The 24,675-nt window shown below is 41.0% G+C and overlaps 1 pseudogene; it reads left to right on the forward strand.

Annotated features, from left to right (window-relative positions):
• LOC115123611 (homeodomain-interacting protein kinase 1-like) overlaps window positions 1-24,675 on the forward strand; it is a 41,866-nt pseudogene that overhangs the window by 10,845 nt on the left and 6,346 nt on the right.

Here is a 24,675-nt window from a genome sequence, read left to right on the forward strand (position 1 = left end):
AGCTCAGAGACATTCAGCTCAGAGACATTCATCTCAGAGACATTCATCTCATGAGTTCCATCAGCAGCAGATTTTCATTTAGAATGGAAAATGAATGTGTTTATGCATCAAATGTTAGTGCATCGAATCGTATCGAACCCAGTCGCATCGATTCATTTTCTAATCAAACCGAATCCCACCGAATTGTTTCAAATTAAAACGTATCGTTCCTGTATTGTATCGGAGCCCATCTATATACGTATAGTTTTAGCAAGTCAGTTAGGACATCTGCTTTGTACAAATCAAATCAAATCAAATCAAATTTTATTTGTCACATACACATGGTTAGCAGATGTTAATGCGAGTGTAGCGAAATGCTTGTGCTTCTAGTTCCGACAATGCAGTGATAACCAACAAGTAATCTAACTAACAATTCCAAAACTACTGTCTTATACACAGTGTAAGGGGATAAGGAATATGTACATAAGGATATATGAATGAGTGATGGTACAGAGCAGCATACAGTAGATGGTATCGAGTACAGTATATACATATGAGATGAGTATGTAGACAAAGTAAACAAAGTGGCATAGTTAAAGTGGCTAGTGACATAAGAATGCAGTCGATGATCTAGAGTACAGTATATACATATGCATATGAGATGAATAATGTAGGGTAAGTAACATTATATAAGGTAGCATTGTTTAAAGTGGCTAGTGATATATTTACATAATTTCCCATCAATTCCCATTATTAAAGTGGCTGGAGTTGGGTCAATGACAGTGTGTTGGCAGCAGCCACTCAATGTTAGTGGTGGCTGTTTAACAGTCTGATGGCCTTGAGATAGAAGCTGTTTTTCAGTCTCTCGGTCCCAGCTTTGATGCACCTGTACTGACCTCGCCTTCTGGATGATAGCGGGGTGAACAGGCAGTGGTTCGGTGGTTGATGTCCTTGATGATCTTTATGGCCTTCCTGTAACATCGGGTGGTGTAGGGTGTCCTGGAGGGCAGGTAGTTTGCCCCGGTGATGCGTTGTGCAGACCTCACTACCCTCTGGAGAGCCTTACGGTTGAGGGCGGAGCAGTTGCCGTACCAGGCGGTGATACAGCCCGCCAGGATGCTCTCGATTGTGCATCTGTAGAAGTTTGTGAGTGCTTTTGGTGACAAGCCGAATTTCTTCAGCCTCCTGAGGTTGAAGAGGCGCTGCTGCGCCTTCTTCACGACGCTGTCAGTGTGAGTGGACCAATTCAGTTTGTCTGTGATGTGTATGCCGAGGAACTTAAAACTTGCTACCCTCTCCACTACTGATCCATCGATGTGGATAGGGGGTGTTCCCTCTGCTGTTTCCTGAAGTCCACAATCATCTCCTTAGTTTTGTTGACGTTGAGTGTGAGGTTATTTTCCCTGACACCACACTCCGAGGGCCCTCACCTCCTCCCTGTAGGCCGTCTCGTCGTTGTTGGTAATCAAGCCTACCACTGTTGTGTCGTCCGCAAACTTGATGATTGAGTTGGAGCGTGCATGGCCACGCAGACGTGGGTGAACAGGGAGTACAGGAGAGGGCTCAGAACGCACTTGTGGGGCCCCGTGTTGAGGATCAGCGGGGAGGAGATGTTGTTGCCTACCCTCACCACCTGGGGCGGCCCTTCAGGAAGTCCAGAACCCAGTTGCACAGGGCGGGGTCGAGACCCAGGGTCTCGAGCTTGATGACGAGCTTGAGGGTACTATGGTGTTGAATGCCGAGCTGTAGTCGATGAACAGCATTCTCACATAGGTATTCCTCTTGTCCAGGTGGGTTAGGGCAGTGTGCAGTGTGGTTGAGATTGCATCGTCTGTGGACCTATTTGGGCGGTAAGCAAATTGGAGTGGGTCTAGGGTGTCAGGTAGGGTGGAGGTGATATGGTCCTTGACTAGTCTCTCAAAGCACTTCATGATGACGGAAGTGAGTGCTACGGGCGGTAGTCGTTTAGCTCAGTTACCTTAGCTTTCTTGGGAACAGGAACAATGGTGGCCCTCTTGAAGCATGTGGGAACAGCAGACTGGTATAGGGATTGATTGAATATGTCCGTAAACACACCGGCCAGCTGGTCTGCGCATGCTCTGAGGCGCGGCTGGGGATGCCGTCTGGGCCTGCAGCCTTGCGAGGGTTAACACGTTTAAATGTCTTACTCACCTCGGCTGCAGTGAAGGAGAGACCGCATGTTTTCGTTGCAGGCCGTGTCAGTGGCAATGTATTGTCCTCAAAGCGGGCAAAAAGTGATTTAGTCTGCCTGGGAGCAAGACATCCTGGTCCGTGACTGGGCTGGGTTTCTTCTTGTAGTCCGTGATTGACTGTAGACCCTGCCACATGCCTCTTGTGTCTGAGCCATTGAATTGAGATTCCACTTTGTCTCTGTACTGACGCTTAGCTTGTTTAATAGCCTTGCGGAGGAATAGCTGCATTGTTTATATTCGGACATATTACCAGACACCTTGCCCTGATTAAAAGCAGTGGTTCGCGCTTTCAGTTTCACGCGAATGCTGCCATCAATCCACGGTTTCTGGTTTGGGAATGTTTTTATCGTTGCTATGGGAACGACATCTTCGACGCACGTTCTAATGAACTCGCACACCGAATCAGCGTATTCGTCAATATTTCCATCTGACGCAATACGAAACATGTCCCAGTCCACGTGATGGAAGCAGTCTTGGAGTGTGGAGTCAGCTTGGTCTGACCAGCGTTGGACAGACCTCAGCGTGGGAGCCTCTTGTTTTAGTTTCTGCCTGTAGGCAGGGATCAGCAAAATGGAGTCGTGGTCAGCTTTTCCGAAAGGGGGCGGGGCAGGGCCTTATATGCGTCATGGAAGTTAGAGTAACAATGATCCAAGGTTTTACCACCCCTGGTTGCGCAATCGATATGCTGGTAAAATTTAGGGAGTCTTGTTTTCAGATTAGCTTTGTTAAAATCCCCAGCTACAATGAATGCAGCCTCCGGATAAATGGTTTCCAGTTTGCAAAGAGTTAAATAAAGTTCGTTCAGAGCCATCGATGTGTCTGCTTGGGGGGGATATATACGGCTGTGATTATAATCGAGGAGAATTCTCTTGGAAGATAATGCGGTCTACATTTGATTGTGAGGAATTCTAAATCAGGTGAACAGAAGGATTTGAGTTCCTGTATGTTTCCTTCATCACACCATGTCTCGTTAGTCATGAGGCATACGCCCCGCCACTCTTCTTACCAGAAAGATGTTTGTTTCTGTCGGGCGCGATGCGTGGAGAAACCCGTTGGCTGCACCGCGTCGGATAGCGTCTTCCCAGTAAGCCATGTTTCTGTGAAGCAGAGAACGTTGCAGTCTCTGATGTCCTCTGGAATGCTACTCTTGCTCGGATTTCGTCAACCTTGTTGTCAAGAGACTGGACATTGGCAAGAAGAATGCTGGGGAGTGGTGCGCGATGTGCCCTTTTTTCGGAGTCCAGAACACCGCCTCGTTTCCCCTCTTTTTCGGAGTCGTTTCCTTGGGTGCTGCATGCATCCATTCCGTTGTCCTGTTTGTAAGGCAGAACACCGGATCGCGTCGCGGAAAACATATTCTTGGTCGTACTGATGGTGAGTTGGCGCTGATCTTATATTCAGTAGTTCTTCTCGACTGTATGTAATGAAACCTAAGATGACCTGGGGTACTAATGTAAGAAATAACACGTAAAAAAACAAAAAACTGCATAGTTTCCTAGGAACGCGAAGCGAGGCGGCCATCTCAGTCGGCGCCGGAAGTACTCAGGACACAAGTCGGTTAGGACATCTACTTTGTACATGACACAAGTCAGTTAGGACATCTGCTTTGTACATGACACAAGTCAGTTAGGACATCTACTTTGTGCAGGACACAAGTCAGTTAGGACATCTGCTTTGTACATGACACAAGTCGGTTAGGACATCTACTTTGTGCAGGACACAAGTCGGTTAGGACATCTGCTTTGTGCAGGACACAAGTCGGTTAGGACATCTACTTTGTGCAGGACACAAGTCGGTTAGGACATCTACTTTGTGCAGGACACAAGTCGGTTAGGACATCTACTTTGTATTTGGCTAAGGTGTATGTAAACTTCAGACCGTCTGAATTACTTGGGACTTAGCAACACTGTTGTGATGTCATGGTGGTCACTGATTGGCTGTTCTTCTGTCTGCAGGTCTCCAGTCATCCAATAAGAGCTCTAGTTTCCCAGTGAGGATGAACAGTTCAGCCCCCATAGTGAACCAGAACCAATCAACACAGCCACTGCAGCTGCAGCCTGCCATGCTCACACAGGTACATGTGTCTGTCTGTCTGTCTGTCTGTCTGTCTGTCTGTCTGTCTGTCTGTCTGTCTGTCTGTCTGTCTGTCTGTCTGTGTATGTGTATCTGTTTGTGTCTGCTTGTGTGTGTCTGTCTGTGTGTGTGTGTGTGTATCTGTGTGTGTCTGTCTGTCTGTGTGTATCTGTGTGTGTGTGTGTGTATCTGTGTGTGTCTGTCTGTCTGTGTGTATCTGTCTGTGTGTGTGTGTGTGTATCTGTGTGTGTCTGTCTGTCTGTGTGTATCTGTGTGTGTCTGTGTGTGTGTGTGTGTATCTGTGTGTGTCTGTCTGTCTGTGTGTATCTGTCTGTGTGTGTGCGTGTCTGTGAGAACTCCAGGTCTTGAAGCTCAGAAGAATCTAGAACATATTCCGGTTGAAAGGTTGTTGGAGTTGGGCTCATATCTCCTCCTCTCCCCATCCAAGGACCATCGTCATGACCTTGACAGTTTTATCGTCTGACCTACATCTTATCTCAATCAGTCCAGAAACACCTGCTTCCACAGGTCGAAAATAACGAGTGTTCACCAACCCGAGGATAAAGAGTCTCTGCCAACTTATTTAACCCTCCACCCTTTCCTGACCCATCCCCCTTCCCCTCCACCTCCCAGGGCTCCTGCACACCCCTGATGGTAGCCACCCTCCACCCCCACCCCCCACGGTAGCGGGCGTAGCCCCCCCAGTACTCTGTTCCCTGGGGCTGGGCTGTGATGCTGGCCACCCCACTCTGCTGGAGCACACTGCCACCGTGCTGGTAAAACACACACACACCTCCACGTTCTCCCTTCTCCTCCTCGCTCACCCAGTTCAATCCTCTTCTTATTCTCTCCCTTTCAATAATGTTCAGTCTCCACTCTGATTATCTCTGTCTCTTACCTCGTTCTCCGTCTCTACTCTGATTATCTCTGTCTCTTACCTCGTTCTCCGTCTCTACTCTGATTATCTCTGTCTCTTACCTCGTTCTCCGTCCCTACTCTGATTATCTCTGTCTCTTACCTCGTTCTCCGTCTCTACTCTGATTATCTCTGTTTCTTACCTCGTTCTCCGTCTCTACTCTGATTATCTCTGTCTCTTACCTCGTTCTCCGTCTCTACTCTGATTATCTCTGTCTCTTACCTCGTTCTCCGTCTCTACTCTGATTATCTCTGTCTCTTACCTCGTTCTCCGTCTCTACTCTGATTATCTCTGTCTCTTACCTCGTTCTCCGTTTCTACTCTGATTATCTCTGTCTCTTACCTCGTTCTCCGTCTACTCTGATTATCTCTCTCTCTTACCTGGTTCTCCGTCTCTACTCTGATTATCTCTCTCTCTCTTACCTCATTCTCCGTCTCTACTCTGATTATCTCTGTCTCTGTCTCTACTCTGATTATCTCTGTCTCTTACCTCGTTCTCCGTCTCTACTCTGATTATCTCTGTTTCTTACCTCGTTCTCCGTCTCTACTCTGATTATCTCTGTCTCTTACCTCGTTCTCCGTCTCTACTCTGATTATCTCTGTTTCTTACCTCGTTCTCCGTCTCTACTCTGATTATCTCTGTCTCTTACCTCGTTCTCCGTCTCTACTCTGATTATCTCTGTTTCTTACCTCGTTCTCCGTCTCTACTCTGATTATCTCTGTCTCTTACCTCGTTCTCCGTCTCTACTCTGATTATCTCTGTCTCTTACCTCGTTCTCCGTCTCTACTCTGATTATCTCTGTCTCTTACCTCGTTCTCCGTCTCTACTCTGATTATCTCTGTCTCTTACCTCGTTCTCCGTTTCTACTCTGATTATCTCTGTCTCTTACCTCGTTCTCCGTCTACTCTGATTATCTCTCTCTCTTACCTGGTTCTCCGTCTCTACTCTGATTATCTCTCTCTCTCTTACCTCGTTCTCCGTCTCTACTCTGATTATCTCTGTCTCTTACCTCGTTCTCCGTCTCTACTCTGATTATCTCTGTCTCTGTCTCTACTCTGATTATCTCTGTCTCTTACCTCGTTCTCCGTCTCTACTCTGATTATCTCTGTTTCTTACCTCGTTCTCCGTCTCTACTCTGATTATCTCTGTCTCTTACCTCGTTCTCCGTCTCTACTCTGATTATCTCTGTTTCTTACCTGGTTCTCCGTCTCTACTCTGATTATCTCTGTCTCTTACCTCGTTCTCCGTCTCTACTCTGATTATCTCTGTCTCTTACCTCGTTCTCAGTCTCTACTCTGATTATCTCTGTCTCTTACCTCGTTCTCCGTCTCTACTCTGATTATCTCTCTCTCTCTTACCTCGTTCTCCGTCTCTACTCTGATTATCTCTGTCTCTTACCTCGTTCTCCGTCTCTGCTCTGATTATCTCTGTTTCTTACCTCGTTCTCCGTTTCTACTCTGATTATCTCTGTCTCTTACCTCGTTCTCTGTCTCTGTCTCTACTCTGATTATCTCTGTCTCTTGCCTCGTTCTCCGTCTCTACTCTGATTATCTCTGTCTCTTACCTCATTCTCCGTCTCTACTCTGATTATCTCTGTCTCTTACCTCGTTCTCCGTCTCTACTCTGATTATCTCTGTCTCTTACCTCGTTCTCCGTTTCTACTCTGATTATCTCTGTCTCTTACCTCGTTCTCCGTCTCTACTCTGATTATCTCTCTCTCTTACCTGGTTCTCCGTCTCTACTCTGATTATCTCTGTCTCTTACCTCGTTCTCCGTCTCTACTCTGATTATCTCTCTCTCTCTTACCTCGTTCTCCGTCTCTACTCTGATTATCTCTGTCTCTTACCTCGTTCTCCGTCTCTACTCTGATTATCTCTGTCTCTTACCTTGTTCTCCGTCTCTACTCTGATTATCTCTGTCCCCGTTTCCTTTTTCTCAGTCTGTCATTTCCTTTCTCTTGCAGTGTGGAGGCGCCTACACACACCCTCTTCCCCTCCTTTCTGTAGATCTGCTGTTCTGAGGACATGGAGGCATGATTCCTGACTTCACTTTATTTGAAGCTTCCTGTGGTTGCTTGTTCCCCCTCTCCCTCCCTCGCCCCTCCTTCGCCCCCTACTTCCTCTCATATCTTTTCCCTAAAGGAGACACCAGCTGAGACACACCTTTCCTTAACAGCTCGACCCATTCTTCTCCTTTCCTTTCAGCTCAACGGTATTGGCACCGCAATGAGACTGTTCTAGTTAGTGTTTCCCTCCGTCCTTCCTTCCTTCCTTTCTTGTTGGATGTAGTTGTCCAGTTTATCAGGTCCCAGACTCCCATGACATCGGTGATGTAGAGAGCTAGTCAGCAGCCATATAGCCCCGTCTCTCTCTCTCTCTCTCTCTCTCTCTCTCTCTCTCTCCATCTCTCTCTCTCCGTCTCGTCTCTCTCTCTCTCTCCGTCTCTCTCCCTCCGTCTCTTTCTCTCCATCTCTCTCCCTCAGTCTCTCTCTCTCCGTCTCTCTCTCTCTCCGTCTCGCTCTCTCTCTCTCTCTCTCCATCTCTCTCTCTCCGTCTCTCTCTCTCTCCGTCCCTCTCTCCGTCTCTCTCTCTCTCCGTCTCCCTCTCTCTCCATCTCTCTCCCTCAGTCTCTCTCTCCGTCTCTCTCTCTCTCCGTCTCGCTCTCTCTCTCTCTCTAGCTCTCTCTCTCCGTCTCTCTCTCTCTCTCCGTCTCTCTCTCTCTCCGTCTCGCTCTCTCTCTCTCTCTCCATCTCTCTCTCTCCGTCTCTTTCTCTCCATCTCTCTCTCTCCGTCTCTCTCTCTCGCCGTCTCTCTCTCTCTCCGTCTCTCTCTCTCCGTCTCCCTCTCTCTCCATCTCTCTCACTCCGTCTCTCTCTCTCCGTCTCTCTCTCTCTCCGTCTCTCTCTCTCCGTCTCTCTCTCTCTCCGTCTCTCTCTCTCCGTCTCTCTCCCTCCGTCTCTCTCCGTCTCTCTCTCTCTCCGTCTCTCTCTCTCTCTGTCTCTTTCTCTCTGTCTCTCTCTCTCTCTCCGTCCCTCTCTCCGTCTCTCTCTCTCCGTCTCTCTCTCTCTCTCCGTCTCTCTGTCTCTCACTCTCTCTCCGTCTCTCACTCTTTCTCTCTGTCTCCCTCTCTCTCTCCGTCTATCTCTCTGTCTCTCTCTCCGTCTATCTCTCTCTGTCTCTCTGTCTCTGTCTCTCTCTGCCTAATCTAAGTTTTAAGTGTTATTAGTTGTATGTACAGGATAGGCATGGTATGCATCGTCCAACCAAATGCTCACATACAGGTTCCTTCTGGACGATGCAACAACAACAATAATAATAAATAATAAAGATAAGAATACCAACATAAAGTAAATGTCTCAGTAGAACAGAATAAACATTTGAGCATCGGTATAATACAGGAAGGCACCGTTTATAGTCCAATATTTACACATGTATTTGGCAAGGGGGATTGGTGTTTAAATTGTGCAGTATTTAGCAATCATGAGAGTCTGGTATTGGAACTTATTATGGATCCCCATTAGTTCCTGTCAAGGCAGCAGCTACTCTTCCTGGGGTTTACTATGGATCCCCATTAGTTCATGCCAAGGCAGCAGCTACTCTTCCTGGGGTTTATTATGGATCCCCATTAGTTCATGCCAAGGCAGCAGCTACTCTTCCTGGGGTTTATTATGGATCCCCATTAGTTCCTGCCGAGGCAGCAGCTACTCTTCCTGGGGTTTATTATGGATCCCCATTAGTTCCTGCCAAGGCAGCAGCTACTCTTCCTGGGGTTTATTATGGATCCCCATTAGTTCCTGTCAAGGAAGCAGCTGCTCTTCCTGGGGTTTATTATGGATCCCCATTAGTTCCTGCCAAGGCAGCAGCTACTCTTCCTGGGGTTTATTATGGATCCCCATTAGTTCCTGCCAAGGCAGCAGCTACTCTTCCTGGGGTTTATTATGGATCCCCATTAGTTCCTGCCAAGGCAGCAGCTACTCTTCCTGGGGTTTATTATGGATCCCCATTAGTTCCTGCCAAGGCAGCAGCTGCTCTTCCTGGGGTTTATTATGGATCCCCATTAGTTCCTGCCAAGGCAGCAGCTACTCTTCCTGGGGTTTATTATGGATCCCCATTAGTTCCTGTCAAGGCAGCAGCTGCTCTTCCTGGGATTTATTATGGATCCCCATTAGTTCCTGCCAAGGCAGCAGCTACTCTTCCTGGGGTTTATTATGGATCCCCATTAGTTCCTGCCAAGGCAGCAGCTACTCTTCCTGGGGTTTATTATGGATCCCCATTAGTTCCTGCCAAGGCAGCAGCTACTCTTCCTGGGGTTTATTATGGATCCCCATTAGTTCCTGTCAAGGCAGCAGCTGCCCATTAGTTCCTGCCAAGGCAGTTACAATGGGGCAAAAAAGTATTTAGTCACTTATTTTCCACCATAATTTGCAAATAAATTAATTAAAAATCCTACAATGTGATTTTCTGGATATTTCTTTTCTCATTTTGTCTGTCATAGTTGAAGTGTACCTATGATGACAATTACAGGCCTCTCTCATCTTTTAAGTGGGAGAACTTGCACAATTGGTGGCTGACTAAATACTTTTTGCCCCACTGTATATACAATAAAAAAAATATGCCATTACATTTCATACCACTTTAAGTGTGTTTCCTCAGGCCACTACACTACTACCACATACTACATACTACTACACTACTACCACATATCTACAATACAACATCCATGTGTGTGTAGAATGTGTGTCTTATGTGTCTGCCTGTGTGTGTTTGTCTCTCCACAGTCCCCACTGTTCCATAAGGTGTATTCTTATCGGTTTAAAAAAATTATAATCTGATTCCCCTGCTGCATCAGTTATTTGATGTGGAATAGAGTTCCATGTAGTCATGGCTCTATGTAGTACTGTGGAATAGAGTTCCATGTAGTCATGGCTCTATGTAGTACTGTGGAATAGAGTTCCATGTAGTCATGGCTCTATGTAGTACTGTGGAATAGAGTTCCATGTAGTCATGTCTCTATGTAGTACTGTGGAATAGAGTTCCATGTAGTCACGGCTCTATGTAGTACTGTGGAATAGAGTTCCATGTAGTCATGGCTCTATGTAGTACTGTGGAATAGAGTTCCATGTAGTCATGGCTCTATGTAGTACTGTGGAATAGAGTTCCATGTAGTCATGGCTCTATGTAGTACTGTGGAATAGAGTTCCATGTAGTCATGGCTCTATGTAGTACTGTGGAATAGAGTTCCATGTAGTCATGGCTCTATGTAGTACTGTGGAATAGAGTTCCATGTAGTCATGGCTCTATGTAGTACTGTGGAATAGAGTTCCATGTAGTCATGGCTCTATGTAGTACTGTGGAATAGAGTTCCATGTAGTCATGGCTCTATGTAGTACTGTGGAATAGAGTTCCATGTAGTCATGGCTCTATGTAGTACTGTGGAATAGAGTTCCATGTAGTCATGGCTCTATGTAGTACTGTGGAATAGAGTTCCATGTAGTCATGGCTCTATGTAGTACTGTGGAATAGAGTTCCATGTAGTCATGTCTCTATGTAGTACTGTGGAATAGAGTTCCATGTAGTCATGGCTCTATGTAGTACTGTGGAATAGAGTTCCATGTAGTCATGGCTCTATGTAGTACTGTGGAATAGAGTTCCATGTAGTCATGGCTCTATGTAGTACTGTGGAATAGAGTTCCATGTAGTCATGGCTCTATGTAGTACTGTGGAATAGAGTTCCATGTAGTCATGGCTCTATGTAGTACTGTGGAATAGAGTTCCATGTAGTCATGGCTCTATGTAGTACTGTGGAATAGAGTTCCATGTAGTCATGGCTCTATGTAGTACTGTGGAATAGAGTTCCATGTAGTCATGGCTCTATGTAGTACTGTGGAATAGAGTTCCATGTAGTCATGGCTCTATGTAGTACTGTGGAATAGAGTTCCATGTAGTCATGGCTCTATGTAGTACTGTGGAATAGAGTTCCATGTAGTCATGGCTCTATGTAGTACTGTGGAATAGAGTTCCATGTAGTCATGGCTCTATGTAGTACTGTGGAATAGAGTTCCATGTAGTCATGTCTCTATGTAGTACTGTGGAATAGAGTTCCATGTAGTCATGGCTCTATGTAGTACTGTGGAATAGAGTTCCATGTAGTCATGGCTCTATGTAGTACTGTGGAATAGAGTTCCATGTAGTCATGGCTCTATGTAGTACTGTGGAATAGAGTTCCATGTAGTCATGGCTCTATGTAGTACTGTGGAATAGAGTTCCATGTAGTCATGGCTCTATGTAGTACTGTGGAATAGAGTTCCATGTAGTCATGGCTCTATGTAGTACTGTGGAATAGAGTTCCATGTAGTCATGGCTCTATGTAGTACTGTGGAATAGAGTTCCATGTAGTCATGGCTCTATGTAGTACTGTGGAATAGAGTTCCATGTAGTCATGGCTCTATGTAGTACTGTGGAATAGAGTTCCATGTAGTCATGGCTCTATGTAGTACTGTGGAATAGAGTTCCATGTTGTCATGGCTCTATGTAGTACTGTGGAATAGAGTTCCATGTAGTCATGGCTCTATGTAGTACTGTGGAATAGAGTTCCATGTAGTCATGGCTCTATGTAGTACTGTGGAATAGAGTTCCATGTAGTCATGGCTCTATGTAGTACTGTGGAATAGAGTTCCATGTAGTCATGGCTCTATGTAGTACTGTGGAATAGAGTTCCATGTAGTCATGGCTCTATGTAGTACCGTGGAATAGAGTTCCACGTAGTCATGGCTCTATGTAGTACCGTGGAATAGAGTTCCACGTAGTCATGGCTCTATGTAGTACCGTGGAATAGAGTTCCACGTAGTCATGGCTCTATGTAGTACTGTGGAATAGAGTTCCATGTAGTCATGGCTCTATGTAGTACCGTGGAATAGAGTTCCATGTAGTCATGGCTCTATGTAGTACTGTGGAATAGAGTTCCATGTAGTCATGGCTCTATGTAGTACCGTGGAATAGAGTTCCATGTAGTCATGGCTCTATGTAGTACTGTGGAATAGAGTTCCATGTAGTCATGGCTCTATGTAGTACTGTGGAATAGAGTTCCATGTAGTCATGGCTCTATGTAGTACTGTGGAATAGAGTTCCATGTAGTCATGGCTCTATGTAGTACTGTGGAATAGAGTTCCATGTAGTCATGTCTCTATGTAGTACTGTGGAATAGAGTTCCATGTAGTCATGGCTCTATGTAGTACTGTGGAATAGAGTTCCATGTAGTCATGGCTCTATGTAGTACTGTGGAATAGAGTTCCATGTAGTCATGGCTCTATGTAGTACTGTGGAATATAGTTCCATGTAGTCATGGCTCTATGTAGTACTGTGGAATATAGTTCCATGTAGTCATGGCTCTATGTAGTACTGTGGAATATAGTTCCATGTAGTCATGGCTCTATGTAGTACTGTGGAATAGAGTTCCATGTAGTCATGGCTCTATGTAGTACTGTGCACCTCCCCATAGTCTGTTCTGGACTTGGGGACTGTGAAGAGACCTCTGGTGGCATGTCTTGTGGGGTATGGATGGGTGTCTGAGCTGTGTGCTAGTAGTTTAAACAGACCTCTGGTGGCATGTCTTGTGGGGTTTGTATGGGTGTCTGAGCTGTGTGCTACTAGTTTAAACAGACCTCTGGTGACATGTCTTGTGGGGTATGGATGGGTGTCTGAGCTGTGTGCTACTAGTTTAAACAGACCTCTGGTGACATGTCTTGTGGGGTATGGATGGGTGTCTGAGCTGTGTGCTACTAGTTTAAACAGACCTCTGGTGACATGTCTTGTGGGGTATGGATGGGTGTCTGAGCTGTGTGCCAATAGTTTAAACAGACAGATCTGTTCAACATGTCAATACTTACAAATACGAGTAGTGATTGGCTCTTCTGGACAATGACATTCTGTCCAGGGTTGGCACTGCTTTCATGTGATATTACAGATAAACACTGGAATGAATGCTAACTGGTTTCTATGTGTGTGTGTTTTTTCTTTTTTCTCTCTCTCTCTCTGTAGCAGGCTTGGCCCGCCGGCACCCAGCAGATCCTCATCCCGTCGTCATGGCAGCCGGTTCCTGGCGTGGCCATCCACGGCTCCGCCCACCAGACGGTTGTCGCGGAGTCTCCGTAGAGACGCTCCATCCGGACACAGCCCCAGCACACAAACAGCTGGAGGTATGGTTATCACCATGGTTACATAGATGTCTGTCACAATAGACCTCTTTATATAAGAGAACAGAAGGCAGATACACCCAGATCATGTCAGGGTGTAACTATCCCAAAAAAGAGAAACAAAAATGTTTAAAACTTTGAGCGTTTACTTGTCTGCCTGGATTGCCAGATGGGGGGGGTTGCGGTTTTGGGACCTTTCTATTGGTTGATTTAAGCCAGGCAAGCTCACAGGCACAGGAACAGTATTTGAAACGCATGTCTGAAGAAAAGCAGGGTTACTCAGATGTGTGTGGTGTGTGTAGGGGGTCTCAGTACAGGGGAGTACTGCAGCAGAGTCAATCGACCTCTGACCCTAGCCGGGGTCAGGCCACCCAGAGGTCACAGCAGGAGAGGAGCGGAGCTGGGAAGAGGGCCAAGGGTCGCCGCGGCAACAACAGAACCACCAGGTACAACTGACTGGAAGAGAAAGGCTATGGATAGATCGTGTTACAACAACTAGTTGCAGTTATCAACTAGTATCAACTAGTTTATCAACTATATAGTTACAGTTATCAACTAGTTACAGTTATCAACTAGTATCAACAACTAGTTACAGTTACCAACTAGTTTATCAACTATATAGTTACAGTTACCAACTAGTTTATCAACTATATAGTTACAGTTACCAACTAGTTTATCAACTATATAGTTACAGTTATCAACTAGTTACAGTTACCAACTAGTTTATCAACTATATAGTTACAGTTACCAACTAGTTTATCAACTATATAGTTACAGTTACCAACTAGTAACAGTTATCAACTAGTAACAGTTATCAACTAGTAACAGTTATCAACTAATAACAGTTATTAACCTCTTATCAACTAGTTACAGTTACCTCAACGCTTACAGTTTATCCCAACTAGAACTCTGGTTAAATGCAAATGCGCTACGCTAAATGCTAATAGTATTAGTTAAAACTCAAAACTAGTTCATTAAAATACACATGCAGGGTATCAATTTAAAGCTACACTCGTTGTGAATCCAGGCAACAAGTCAGATTTTTAAAATGCTTTTCAACTAGTAACAGCGACAGCATGAGAAGCTATTATCTGATAGCATGCAACTAGTTACAATACACTTACAACAGAAAAGCACAGTTACAGGGGACGTAAACAAAATAATTAGCATTTATCAACTAGCGTTACACAAACCGCACAATAAAATAGAAAACAGTCATTACCTTTCACCATCTTCTTTGTTGGCACTCCTAGATGTCCCATAAACACTATTGGGTCTTTATTTCGATTAAATCGGGCCATATAAAGCCAAGATATCGTTATATGTAGACTGTGTGATAAACGATTAACTGTGTGATAAACGAAACAGCGATTTCACAACGTAACACGTCATTTTTAAAATTCAAAACAGTTATCAACTAACGATAAACTTTCACAAAACACTTGAAATACGTTTGTAATGCTACTTTAGGTATTAGTAAACGTTAATAAGCGATAAAAAACTCATCCGTGTTATCAACTAGCGATGTTACATATCAGTAGCTGTCGTCTTGGAAAAAATTTCAGGAGAGAGCTCTTCCCGGAATGATCTGGGTTATCAACTAGAGACCGGAGGTAACGTTATTGCCCTCTTATCGGTTCAACCAAGAATCAAAGAGGATTAAATTCACAAGATACTCGACTGCATGGGGATGCTGTGGGAGTTGAATGCTTATCAACTAGTCTTATCTAGTTAATCGGCTCACTGTTAACAATTGCTGGAAGTGGCGCATCAGGATAACTTTATTTCCATTTTCTGTGATCAGGTTTTTATCCTGCGCTTTCCTTGAACAGTGTAACAGTTATCAACGTTATGTAATAGCCAACTAGTCGTTATCAACTAGATTTAACCAGTTTTAAAAACGTCCGAGGTTTCCTATACACACATTCTAACCATATGAACGTACTATATTCCTGGCATGAGTAGCAGGCGCTGAAATGTTGCTAGCGATTTTTAACAAAATGTTCAAAAAAAAGTAGAGTTATCAACTTATTAAGTTATCAACTAGTAGGACAACTAGTTAACTAGTAACAGTTATCTACTAATAACAGTTATCAACTAATAACAGTTATCAACTAGTAACAGTTATTAACTAGTAACAGTTATCAACTATATAGTTACAGTTATCAACTAGTTACAGTTATTAACTAGTAACAGTTATCAACTATATAGTTACAGTTATCAACTAATAACAGTTATTAACTAGTAACAGTTATCAACTAGTTACAGTTATTAACTAGTAACAGTTATCAACTAATAACAGTTATCAACTAGTAACAGTTATCAACTATATAGTTACAGTTATCAACTAATAACAGTTATCAACTAGTAACAGTTATCAACTATATAGTTACAGTTATCAACTAGTAACAGTTATTAACTAGTAACAGTTATCAACTATATAGTTACAGTTATCAACTAGTAACAGTTATTAACTAGTAACAGTTATCAACTAGTTACAGTTATCAACTAATAACAGTTATCAACTAATAACAGTTATCAACTGTATTATTAACTAATAGTTTATCAACTAGTTATCAACTTGACAACTCAGTTAACAGTTATCAACTAGTAACAGTTATCAACTAGTTACAGTTATCAACTGTATAGTTACAGTTATCAACTAGTAACAGTTATCAACTAGTAACAGTTATCAACTAATAACAGTTATCAACTATATAGTTACAGTTATCAACTAGTAACAGTTATCAACTATATAGTTACAGTTATCAACTAGTAACAGTTATCAACTATATAGTTACAGTTATCAACTAGTAACAGTTATCAACTATATAGTTACAGTTATCAACTAATAACAGTTATCAACTATATAGTTACAGTTATCAACTAATAACAGTTATCAACTAGTTACAGTTATCAACTAGTAACAGTTATCAACTAATAACAGTTATCAACTAGTTACAGTTATCAACTGTATAGTTACAGTTATCAACTAGTAACAGTTATCAACTAGTAACAGTTATCAACTAGTTACAGTTATCAACTAGTTACAGTTATTAACTAGTAACAGTTATCAACTAGTAACAGTTATCAACTAGTAACAGTTATCAACTAGTAACAGTTATCAACTATATAGTTACAGTTATCAACTAGTAACAGTTATCAACTAGTAACAGTTATCAACTATATAGTTACAGTTATTAACTAGTAACAGTTATCAACTATATAGTTACAGTTATCAACTAATAACAGTTATCAACTAATAACAGTTATCAACTAGTTACAGTTATCAACTAGTTACAGTTATCAACTCGTAACAGTTATCAACTAGTAACAGTTATCAACTAGTTACAGTTATTAACTAGTAACAGTTATCAACTAGTTACAGTTATCAACTAGTTACAGTTATCAACTAATAACAGTTATCAACTAGTTACAGTTATTAACTAGTAACAGTTATCAACTAGTTACAGTTATCAACTAGTTACAGTTATCAACTAATAACAGTTATCAACTAATAACAGTTATCAACTAGTAACAGTTATCAACTAGTAACAGTTATCAACTAGTTACAGTTATCAACTAGTTACAGTTATTAACTAGTAACAGTTATCAACTAGTAACAGTTATCAACTAGTAACAGTTATCAACTAGTAACAGTTATCAACTAGTTACAGTTATCAACTAGTTACAGTTATCAACTAATAACAGTTATCAACTAGTTACAGTTATCAACTAGTAACAGTTATCAACTAGTAACAGTTATCAACTATATAGTTACAGTTATTAACTAGTAACAGTTATCAACTATATAGTTACAGTTATCAACTAATAACAGTTATCAACTAATAACAGTTATCAACTAGTTACAGTTATCAACTAGTAACAGTTATCAACTGGTTAGAGTTATCAACTAGTAACAGTTATCAACTATATAGTTACAGTTATCAACTAATAACAGTTATCAACTAGTAACAGTTATCAACTAGTAACAGTTATCAACTATATAGTTACAGTTATCAACTAGTTACAGTTATTAACTAGTAACAGTTATCAACTATATAGTTACAGTTATCAACTAGTTACAGTTATTAACTAGTAACAGTTATCAACTAGTAACAGTTATCAACTAGTAACAGTTATCAACTAGTAACAGTTAAAACTAGTAACAGTTATTAACTAGTAACAGTTATCAACTAGTAACAGTTATCAACTATATAGTTACAGTTATCAACTAGTAACAGTTATCAACTAGTAACAGTTATCAACTAATAACAGTTATCAACTATATAGTTACAGTTATCAACTAGTAACAGTTATCAACTAGTAACAGTTATCAACTATATAGTAACAGTTATCAACTAGTAACAGTTATCAACTAGTAACAGTTATCAACTAGCAACAGTTATCAACTAATAACAGTTATCAACTAATAACAGTTATCAACTAGTAACAGTTATCAACTAATAACAGTTATCAACTAGTAACAGTTATCAACTAATAACAGTTATCAACTAATAACAGTTATCAACTAGTAACAGTTATCAACTAGTAACAGTTATCAACTATATAGTAACAGTTATCAACTAGTAACAGTTATCAACTAGCAACAGTTATCAACTAATAACAGTTATCAACTAGTAACAGTTATCAACTAGTAACAGTTATCAACTATATAGTAACAGTTATCAACTAGTAACAGTTATCAACTAGTAACAGTTATCAACTAGTAACAGTTATCAACTAGTTACAGTTATCAACTAATAACAGTTATCAACTAGTAACAGTTATCAACTAGTAACAGTTATCAACTATATAGTAACAGTTATCAACTAGTAACAGTTATCAACTAGTAACAGTTATCAACTAATAACAGTTATCAACTAGTAACAGTTATCAACTAGTAACAGTTATCAACTATATAGTAACAGTTATCAACTAGTAACAGTTATCAACTATATAGTAACAGTTATCAACTAGTAACAGTTATCAACTAGTAACAGTTATCAACTAGTAACAGTTATCAACTAGTAACAGTTATCAACTATATAGTAACAGTTATCAACTAGTAACAGTTATCAACTAGTAACAGTTATCAACTAATAACAGTTATCAACTAGTAACAGTTATCAACTAGTAACAGTTATCAACTATATAGTAACAGTTATCAACTAGTAACAGTTATCAACTAGCAACAGTTATCAACTAGTAACAGTTATCAACTAATAACAGTTATCAACTAGCAACAGTTATCAACTAGTAACAGTTATCAACTAGTAACAGTTATCAACTAATAACAGTTATCAACTAGTAACAGTTATCAACTAGTTACAGTTATTAACTAGTAACAGTTATCAACTAGTACCAGTTATCAACTAATAACAGTTATCAACTAGTAACAGTTATCAACTAGTAACAGTTATCAACTATATAGTTAGTTATCAACTAGTAACAGTTATCAACTAATAACAGTTATCAACTATATAGTTACAGTTATCAACTAGTAACAGTTATCAACTAGTAACAGTTATCAACTATATAGTTACAGTTATCAACTAGTAACAGTTATCAACTATATAGTTACAGTTATCAACTAATAACAGTTATCAACTAGTTACAGTTATCAACTAGTAACAGTTATCAACTAGTAACAGTTATCAACTATATAGTTACAGTTATCAACTAATAACAGTTATCAACTAGTAACAGTTATCAACTATATAGTTACAGTTATCAACTAATAACAGTTATCAACTAGTAACAGTTATCAACTATATAGTTACAGTTATCAACTAATAACAGTTATCAACTAGTAACAGTTATCAACTATATAGTTACAGTTATCAACTAATAACAGTTATCAACTAGTAACAGTTATCAACTATATAGTAACAGTTATCAACTAGTAACAGTTATCAACTAATAACAGTTATCAACTATATAGTTACAGTTATCAACTAGTAACAGTTATCAACTAGTAACAGTTATCAACTATATAGTTACAGTTATCAACTAATTAACAGTTATCAACTAGTTACAGTTATCAACTAGTACCAGTTATCAACTAATAACAGTTATCAACTATATAGTTACAGTTATCAACTAGTAACAGTTATCAACTAGTAACAGTTATCAACTAATAACAGTTATCAACTATATAGTTACAGTTATCAACTAGTAACAGTTATCAACTATATAGTTACAGTTATCAACTAGTAACAGTTATCAACTAGTAACAGTTATCAACTAATAACAGTTATCAACTATATAGTTACAGTTATCAACTAGTAACAGTTATCAACTAGTAACAGTTATCAACTATATAGTTACAGTTATCAACTAATAACAGTTATCAACTAGTTACAGTTATCAACTAGTACCAGTTATCAACTAGTAACAGTTATCAACTAATAACAGTTATCAACTAGTAACAGTTATCAACTAGTAACAGTTATCAACTAGTAACAGTTATCAACTAGTAACAGTTATCAACTATATAGTTACAGTTATCAACTAGTAACAGTTATCAACTATATAGTTACAGTTATCAACTAGTAACAGTTATAAACTAGTTACAGTTATCAACTAGTAACAGTTATCAACTAGTAACAGTTATCAACTAGTAACAGTTATCAACTAATAACAGTTATCTACTAATAACAGTTATCAACTAGTTACAGTTATTAACTAGTAACAGTTAAAACTAGTAACAGTTATCAACTAGTTACAGTTATTAACTAGTAACAGTTATTAACTAGTAACAGTTATCAACTAGTAACAGTTATCAACTAGTTAGAGTTATCAACTAGTAACAGTTATCTACTAATAACAGTTATCTACTAATAACAGTTATCAACTAGTTACAGTTATTAACTAGTAACAGTTATCAACTAGTAACAGTTATTAACTAGTAACAGTTATCAACTAGTTACAGTTATTAACTAGTAACAGTTATCAACTAGTAACAGTTATCAACTAGTTACCATTATTAACTTGTAACAGTTATCAACTAGTTACTGTTATCAACTAGTTACTGTTATCAACTAGTTACAGTTATCAACTAGTTACAGTTATTAACTAGTAACAGTTATCAACTAGTTACAGTTATCAACTAGTACCAGTTATCAACTAGTAACCGTTATCAACTTATTATCAACTCGTTATCTACTAGTTATCAACTAGTTACAGTTATCAACTAGTTACAGTTATTAACTAGTAACAGTTATCAACTAGTAACAGTTATCTACTAATAACAGTTATCAACTAGTTACAGTTATTAACTAGTAACAGTTATCAACTAGTAACAGTTATTAACTAGTAACAGTTATCAACTAGTTACAGTTATTAACTAGTAACAGTTATCAACTAGTAACAGTTATCTACTAATAACAGTTATCAACTAGTTACAGTTATTAACTAGTAACAGTTATCAACTAGTAACAGTTATTAACTAGTAACAGTTATCAACTAGTTACAGTTATTAACTAGTAACAGTTATCAACTAGTAACAGTTATCAACTAGTTACCATTATTAACTAGTAACAGTTATCAACTAGTTACTGTTATCAACTAGTTACAGTTATCAACTAGTTACAGTTATTAACTAGTAACAGTTATCAACTAGTTACAGTTATCAACTAGTACCAGTTATCAACTCGTAACAGTTATCAACTAGTAACAGTTATCAACTAGTTACTGTTATCAACTAGTTACAGTTAGTTGGTTAGGTTCATCAACTAGTTACATCTACTAGCAACAGTTAGCTGGTAAAGTTAGATTTCCAGGGGCTCCACTTAGAAAGGTGTGTGTTTTTTTGCTCACTGATGGAAATGTTTTGGCCATTACTCTGGAACTCTGGAACTCTGGAACGGTGACGAGAAAAGCAGGATTGGTAACCAAGTGTGTGTGTATCCAGGGGTGTGCCCGGTGTGTCGCTGCTCACCAACGCCATGCTGACTCCGCCCACCTGCAGTGTGGCAGCTCTCTCTCAGCCAATCATCATCTCAGACACGCCCAGCCCGGCGGTCAGCGTCATCACCATCCACAGCGACTCAGACGAGGAAGACGAGAGGAAGTTCCACCCCGCCAGGTGAGGTCATATTCCTGTGTCTGTTCTCCTTTCCAATCACAAACGACTGTTGGTTTTATGTGGACAGTCCCTTTATAGATGGTTTTCAGATGATAGCCTATCGAAACTAGCATCTAGCTAGTACTAATCTCTGTTGATATACAACAATTTCACTGATTTACTTGAATTAAACCCTTTAACTCAGTGAGGAGCATAGGTCATCCACTAATGAGGGTAGAACAAGTATTAAAGTTTTCCTAAAGCATGTGAAAATCTGATCTGAATGGACTAGAATTGATCATCCTATCCACCACCATCTACCATGTTGATTTCTGTTGTTGCTATGAATCTAATGTATGTTTCTAATGTACAGTACCAGTCAAAAGTTTGGACACACCTACTCATTCCAGGGTTTTGTCACATGCGTCAAATACAACAGGTTTAGACCTTAGACAGTGAAATGCTTACTTACAAGCCCTTAACCAACAATACAGTTTTAAGATTTTTAAATTTTTTAAAAGTAACAAGTAATTAAAGAGTAGAAGTAAAATAACAATAGCAAGGCTATATGTGCGGGGCACCGGTTATTTGAGATAATTGAGGTAACACGTCTGCCATGCTGATCATCAACAATGGGGCCCCTCAGGGGTGTGTGCTTAGTCCCCTCCTGTATTCCCTGTTCACCCACGACTGCGTGGCCAGACACGACTCCAACACCGTCATTAAGTTTGCTGACGACACAACAGTGGTAGGCCTGATCACCGACAGCGATGAGACGGCCTATAGGGAGGAGGTTAGAGAACTGTAGTGTGGTGCCAGGACAACAACCTCTCCCTCAACATTAGAATGCTGAACAATTAATAAAATCACCACCAGACAATTTACATTGACACCCTCCTCCCTTTTCTATACTGCTGCTACTCACTGTTTATTATCTATGCATAGACACTTCACCCCCACCTACATGTACAAATTACTTCAACTAACCTTTTATTATGACTTTTTATTTTAGTCTACTTGGTAAATATTTTCTTAACTCTTCTTGAACTCCACTGTTGGTTAAGGGCTTGTAAGTAAACATTCACCGTAAAGTCTACGGTTGTTGTGTTCGGCGCATGTGACAAATAAAGTTTGATTTGATTTGAATATGTACATGTGGGTAGAGTTATTAAAGTGACTTATGCATAGATAATAACAGAGAGTAGTGGCGGTGTAAAAGGAGGGGTGGGGGCAAATAGTCTGGGTAGCCATTTAAATGTTCAGTCGTCTTATGGATTGGGCGTAGAAGCTGTTTAGAAGCCTCTTGGACCTAGACTTGGTGCTCCGGTACCACTTAGCAGAGAGAACAGTCTATAATTTTATGGGCTTTCCTCTGACACCGCCTATTATATAGGTCCTGTATGGCAGGAAGCTTGGCCTCAGTGATGTACTGGGCCGTTCACACTACTCTCTGTAGCGCCTTATGGTTAGATGCCGAGCAGTTGTCATACCAGGCGGTGCTCTCGATGTTGCAGCTGTAGAACCTTCTGAGGACCCATGCCAAATCTTTTCAGTCTCCTGAAAGGGAAAAGGTGTTGTCGTGCCCTCTTCATGACTGTCTTGGTGTGTTTGGACCATGTTAGTTTGTTGGTGATGTGGACACCAAGGAACTTGAAGCTCTCAACCTGCTCTACTACAACTCCGTCGATGAGAATGGGGGCATTCTCTGTCCTCCTTTTCCTTTAGTCCACAATCATCTCCTTGGTCTTGATCACTTTGAAGGAGAGGTTGTTGTCCTGGCACCACATGGCCAGGTCTCTGAACTCCTCCCTATAGGCTGTCTCGTAGGTGCAAACTTAATGAGGGTGTTGGAGAATAATAGTGAATTAATCCAAAACTATTAAATAACACGTATGGAATCATGTAGTAACCAAAAAAGTGTTCAACAAATCAAAATATTTATTAGATTCTTCCAAGTTGCCAGCCTTTGCCTTGATGACAGCTTTGCACGCACTTGGCATTCTCAAATTAAATTAAATTTGTCACATACACATGGTTAGCAGATGTTAATGCGAGTGTAGTGAAATGCTTGTGCTTCTAGTTCCGACCGTGCAGTAATATCTAACAAGTAATCTAACCTAACAATTTCACAACTACCTTATACACATAAGTGTAAAGGAATGAATAAGAATATGTACATAAAAATATATGAATGAGTGTTGGCCGAACGGCATAGGCAAGATGCAGTAGATGGTATAGAATACAGTATATACATATGAGATGAGTAATGTAGGGTATGTAAACATTATGTAAAGTGGCATTGTTTAAAGTGGCTAGTGATACATTTATTACATCAATATTTCCATTATTAAAGTGGCTGGAGTTGAGTCAGTATGTTAGTGATGTTCTCAATGTTAGTGATGGCTGTTTAACAGTCTGATGGCCTTGAGATAGAAGCTGTTTTTCAGTCTCTCGGTCCCTGCGTTGATGCACCTGTACTGACCTCACCTTCTGGATGATAGCGGGATGAACAGGCAGTGGCTCGGGTGGTTGTTGTCCTTGATGATCTTTTTGGCCTTCCTGTGACATCGGGTGGTGTAGGTGTCCTGGAGGGCAGGTAGTTTGCCCCCGGTGATGCGTTGTGCAGACCTCACTACCCTCTGGAGAGCCTTACGGTTGTGGGCGGAGCAGTTGTCGTACCAGGCGGTGATACAGCCCGACAGGATGCTCTCGATTGTGCATCTGTAGAAGTTTGTGAGTGCTTTTGGTGACACGCTGAATTTCTTCAGCCTCCTGAGGTTGAAGAAGTGCTGCTGCGCCTTCTTCACGATGCTGTCTGTGTGGGTGGACCTTTTCAGTTTGTCCATGATGTGTATGCCGAGGAATTTAAATTCTTATTTACCATGAAGGACAAACCCGGACGACGTTGGGCCAATTGTGCGCCTGTCACGATCGTCGTCAAGGAAATGACCGACCAAGGTGCAGCGCGTACATTCCTTCCCTGACACTATAGGGGAGGGTCCGGGTGGGCATCTATCCTGGTGGCGCTCCACCTCTGGCTCCCCCCACTTTGGTGGCACCTCTGGTGCGGGGACCTTCGTTGCCGGCCCCGGACTGGGGACCCTCTCCGCAGGCCCCGGATTGTGGACCCTCGTCGCCGACCCCGGACTGGGGACCCTCTCCGCAGGAGCCAACTCTTCGTAGCGTCGCCGTTCCGCCTTAGCTGCCTCCATCTCCTCCTTCGGACGGCGATATT

This window comes from Oncorhynchus nerka, linkage group LG2 (genome assembly GCF_034236695.1).
Source record: "Oncorhynchus nerka isolate Pitt River linkage group LG2, Oner_Uvic_2.0, whole genome shotgun sequence".
Taxonomy (NCBI): Eukaryota; Metazoa; Chordata; class Actinopteri; order Salmoniformes; family Salmonidae; genus Oncorhynchus; species Oncorhynchus nerka.